This window comes from Physella acuta, unplaced genomic scaffold (genome assembly GCF_028476545.2).
Source record: "Physella acuta isolate Inbredline_101_S28 unplaced genomic scaffold, ASM2847654v3 ptg000142l, whole genome shotgun sequence".
Lineage (NCBI taxonomy): Eukaryota > Metazoa > Mollusca > Gastropoda > Physidae > Physella > Physella acuta.
In genome coordinates this window covers 2,503,019-2,508,643 of record NW_026731661.1, presented here as the reverse complement: position 1 = coordinate 2,508,643, position 5,625 = coordinate 2,503,019, and the positions used below count along the sequence as shown (strand labels likewise).

The 5,625-nt window shown below is 33.8% G+C and overlaps 1 pseudogene; it reads right to left on the bottom strand.

Annotated features, from left to right (window-relative positions):
- Positions 1-3,027: 3,027 nt before the first annotated feature.
- On the bottom strand, positions 3,028-3,737 carry LOC131935332 (NADH dehydrogenase [ubiquinone] 1 alpha subcomplex subunit 8-like; annotated as a pseudogene).
- Positions 3,738-5,625: the final 1,888 nt, after the last annotated feature.

Sequence of the window (5,625 nt, the reverse complement as noted above, 5' to 3'; positions counted from 1 at the left end):
TTTTTGTAAAACCTTTTATTTCTTCCTCCCCCCCCCCTTCGTTACTAATCCCCTAGTCTGGACGCTCGTGTTAAAATTTTAATTAATACAGTCTTGAAGCTGTTGGAGATAGAGAGGATAGCTAGAACATTTATAAACAAAGCGTGCCAAAAGTTAGGTACGTATCTCCTTTTGTATACAGTTATGATATTCTTTTGCACAAGATGAACGGCTGGCTTTCAAAGTTGACGGCGGACATAAATAATTAGCCGTCGGTACCTCTTACACGTGAATTATAGGCCTATATATTTTAATGTCATACTTGTTTGAGAAAAATATTTTATAAAATAGTTATTGTCATAACGCTATGTGCTTTACTACACGTTGAAAGATATGAGTGGCAGAAATATAACTGAATAGCTAAAGATCCGACAGATTTAAAATAAAATAGGCTACCAATACCTTTGAGAAAAAACAAATTATATCTATAGGCCTGTACATTCATTGTTAGGCAACACAACAGCATATTAAATGCACGCACTGATTAAGAGAAACTATGAATGATAATGAGAATATAGGGATTTATACATTGGATGTAGAGAGAAAAATAAAATTTAGCGTTGACATTTTGCTTTTATCTCCCCGCATATTAAAGTTAAAAATCACTGTATAAATAAAAAGATGTACAATAAATTAAAATTATTTATGTGAAAAATAGGTACTAGCGATGTAATGCATTTTCTTGAATGGCACCTGTTTTAAATTAATGTATAAATAAATACATATGTAATAAATTAAAAGTCTTTGTGTTTACAGTAGCGTAGCGCGGTGGGGGGGGGGGGGGCATATGTCCTCGGGCGCCGACCTTAAGGGGCGCCAAAAAGGGTTGGAAAAATAAATTGAAAGGTTGAGGGGGTGCAAATCGGAAGTTTGAGGGGAGGGTGCAAATCGAAATCTCGAGGGGGGGGGGGGAATTGAAAAGTTTGTCCCCGGGCGCCGGGAAGGGTCGCTACGGCTCTGTGTGTTTAACTACATTATCAAGTTACAATGAAATAACCATTAAAAAACAAAAATATATATTTTTTTAGAAAAAGATGTAGATGTTATATTTTTTTTAATTATATGCTGTACACTTACATTTTGTTTGTTTTTGTAATATATTTTTCGATAAAATAATTTTATCCAAAGTTATTTCCCATGACAAACAAGAGATTATTCAGATTTCAGGGATCACTATATTCAATCTAATATAAAAACATATAATCATAAGCATCATTGATTCGGTCAACTTCTCATCTCCAACGGTGGGGACTATTGATACTTTTTCGTTGTAGGAGAGAACATGTTTAAACGATAATGTTTGCAATCGGATGGAAGTTTCGCTTTATTTTTTAATATCTTAGTGGTCGTTACCTTAGTTTTATACTTGCAATGAACCAATCACAGACGTGTGTCGAACTTGCCAGCAGGTGTAAAATTGTGGAGGTGGGCTCACCTGAGAGCTACAGACCGTTCTCCCTCTGCTCTAACATCAGCAAGCTCTTGGAAAGGCTGGTCAATGCCCGCTTGTTTTGGTTTTTGTCAAATAACAGACTGATAGACTCGTGTCAAGCGGGCTTTTGGTGGGGACGGCAGCCAATGGACTCCGTTCTTCAGTTGATTAAGGAAATCACTGGTTGTTTCCACACAAAGGTCACCACCTATGTGCTTTCCTTCGATCTGAAACAGACCTACTATAAGGTATGGATATCCAAAATGACATCACTCTTTGACAGATTAGGAATCGGTATATAATGTTGTATTGTTTGGTATAATTGATGTGTGCCTATGTAACGTACTATTGTTTGGTGACCTTATACAGACAGTCTGACAGGAAAAGACGAAATCTAAGTAACATAAGACAAACACCTTCAGAAATAAATTAATAAATAGGTATTCGGTAATGTTTGAAAGAATATTAAAGAAATAATACATTGATCAAATGCAAAACAAAAGTTAGAATTGTGCAACTTACATACCTAAAAATTCATAGTAAGGAAAAAGGTTAAGTAACACTCATATATTTTTAGACATGTATACGTTTATTAACTACTATGTCTTGGCTATGTTTTAATTTTTCTTGAAATATTTCTTTTAACTCGATATCAGAGTATTTTTAGAATAAAATCTGATTTTCTACCTATATTTCTATATAGATCTTTAAATAGCCGTTGCTACATGTCTTTTTTCGTCTTCTGTTCTTTGTCTAGTCTTGTTAGTTAAGTGTGATTGAATTATTTGTTGTGTCTATTTGATTGGTGATTTTTTATATTTTCGCTTGTGTTTGATTTGCTGTGTGTACTAAATTATAATCTAAATAAATGTGTTTCCCAGTTTCTTGTATATTCTGTTTACATGTTGACATCTAATTTTAACATTAACATTTGATTTGACCTTTTATTTCCCAAAAATATTTTTTTTCGCCTCAGACATGTAATGTATAAATATATAAGTAAATCATCTTAAATGAATGAAAGTAAGCTACAAGTAAGAAAGAAGTATTACTATTGTAAATCTGTATCAATTCTCACATTTTTTTAAAAATAATTTTATTTTTTATAAAACAAAATACATCATGTTTATAGTAAAATTGTTTACATAAATTTGGAATGAATAGGTACATATGTTAATTATATACAGGAAGAAGGTGGAAATACAACATATTTACAGTACGCTGATTTGCGTTTCTTTGAGGGAAAAAAAATAAAAAAAATAAATTAGTTATATACAAGAAGCGAAAAAAAAAGAAATACAATTTATTTACAGTGACTTCTTTAACTTTTCTTTTAGTAAATAAATAAATTATGCTTCTAAATCATACACTGTAGATTTCGAATTTTAATTTTGACTATCGGTTTAATTTTCTGTATATAAATTCTCACAAGACGATAAATACTTTTTTTTTTTTTTTTTTTTTTTTTTTTGTTTTTTTTTTTTTGTTTAACTGGTTTAATAGTTTAATTCATAAACTGCCTATGTCATTATATGACACAAAAGTCAATGTAACATCTTGTTTATCAACACAATAAACGGTCACACAATTACATTTTACAACCTTCTCTATTACAGCTCGCCTTAATTAACTAACCAGGAACTTGAACTTAAAACCTCACATCATTTGATTAAGTAATATCTTCATAACCTCATTATTATTCTAATACAATTTTTACATATTTTTTTAATGACAATAATGTGCCGACTTTCTTTGAAGGGTCTGTTTGGACATCAGGTGTACTAGGGGTAGGCTCTGGTAAGATGAGAAGGACTGGTGTGGGCTTGGGCCGGTCCGTTTTGTGGAGCCTAACTTTAGTGAAGTAACCTAACTCAGGTCTCTCCTGTCCAAGATTTTCTTTCACACAGTCATCAAAAACAGCTTGCGTCTTGCGGCAATTTTTAAACTCCATCAAATGTCCAGAATGGTCAATACACTGCATGTACTGGCTGAACTCAGCATAACTAGACTTCTTAATGCTTTGGAAAAAAATCAAATGCACATCTTGTCACTTCTTTTCCTTCATTCAAACATTTTCTTGGGTCTTTTTCCTCTGCTTTACACAGCATGAATTCCTTAGATACATTGTCGCAGTATTTTCCTAAATGATGTGCAGCTGTTCTGAACGCCGCTGACGATGTCTAATTCGGGTACAGTAAGTTCTTCACAGCTAGGCAAATAATCTTCGTTGGTGTACGGCATCTCGGTCTGTTTGTTGTTAACAAGGCTTGACGCCTGACGGCATGAAATATTCAGGATCATTTTTTTTTTTTTTACTTAAATGAAATAATTTCAATGCAAATAAGCACAACTTGCCAAACGTTTACTAAAGATCAGGCGCACACTATATAACAATTTATATAACATCTTTAAATGGTTCTTAGGTTTTAAAATACAAACATAGTTTTGTTAAATTTTTATATCGAAACTTATCTCTTAAATGATATATATCTTAGAAAATTAATATAATAATGTAATAGATGTTACGATTTGTGTAATGTTTAGGTACACGTTAATCAACAAAAGAATGTGTAAGTTGTTTCCCTTATAAAATGTAAATGTATTCCCCTTTATTCATCTAAAGAATATAATTTTAATATAAGTCTTTTTCTTAATATGTGAGAGCAGCACAGAGATATGAGTCTGAACCATTTCATTTTATTTAATAAGAGTGTTGAGTGTATATGGAATAATTACGTCAAATGATGGCAAGAGTAGCTATTATTCATGTTTGCTTTGTTTAATTTTCCTATTCATTTTATACGGAATAGTTTAGACGTAATGTTCTATCGTTTGTTTTGTTGTCCGCCGTTCTTCGTTTATTTAATGTTCGATTTAAAATGTGTTTTTTTTTTCATTTTTGATAACTATTATCATTGTCAGATTTTTTTCGTCAGAAATTTTCTTTTGGAAAAACGTTTATTGCCCTTTGCGGTATTCCCAAGGCCACCCTCACGTGTTTAAATGATTAATGATTAAGTCAGTAGGTGGGGTAGACGAGGATAGCTAGAACATGTATATACAACTCGTGCGAATAGTTGGGTATGTATCTCAATTTGTATTTAGATTAAAGGGGAGGTAGCGGGGGGGGGGAGGAAACCCCTGCTCCTACGACTATTTTAAGGATAGTGGCGCCTTTTTCAGACGATAATTAAATAAAATTTAAATCAAACAGACACACACCCACACACAAACAAAGGCAGCAAACACATTACTGAAACTATGAATTTAATATCACCCTAAATATGACATTTGTAATAACTCATCGCAAGTAGATATATAGGCTACTTCTTGTCTTATTTATCGGCGCCTAGCTCAGCGCCGGGCGTGTGCGAGGCACTTTTTTGTCATAAGGTCTGTCCACTTTAGCGTCTGAACATCTGTCGTTTATTTATTCCTGCTGGATATAGACCGTCAACCACCTAGAGATCGATCTTAATTCACAATCTTTGCTTGAGTAGACAGGCTTAAATCAGCCATGCCTCTTTTATACGGAATGCCTATTAACTTTGGGCTTTAAGAACAGTCTATAAACGTAGGGTAATTATTACCTAAAGTGAGCCCAGTAGGATACGATTTTGCTTATCTTTCAAATGTCAATACAAGCAAGAAGGGAAACTGCAGGCCCATTGCTTGTCAGCTGATCTAGAACATTCTACAAAGGCATCTTGTACGGATGCACCAATTTTTAGGTGGATTGTGTTAAAAACTCTATACAATTATAAATATGGGTTGGAGAGAAAGTTGAAAAAATGTACCGAAAAAAAAACACACAACTTCAAGAACGTTAGTATTAGTCAAGATCAGGGGTCTCCAAACTACGGCCCGCGGGCCGGATGCGGCCCGCGAGGTCTTCTCATCCGGCCCGCGGAGATTATTTTATCCACGGAAATATAATGATTGTTGGAGGTGACTGAGGGACTATGCCCCGAAAATTCAAAACAATTTGAAAATAAAGCTTTGTGTGCAAACACCGTTGCCCGCCATGTTGTAGAAATTGGTGAAAACAGTGTGACTCAATTAGCAAACAATACAAGCAAGTTTCGCCATTTTTCAATTGCAATGGATGAGTCTCAACTGCTTGTGTTCATTAGAGGCGTGGAAGAAGACATGAA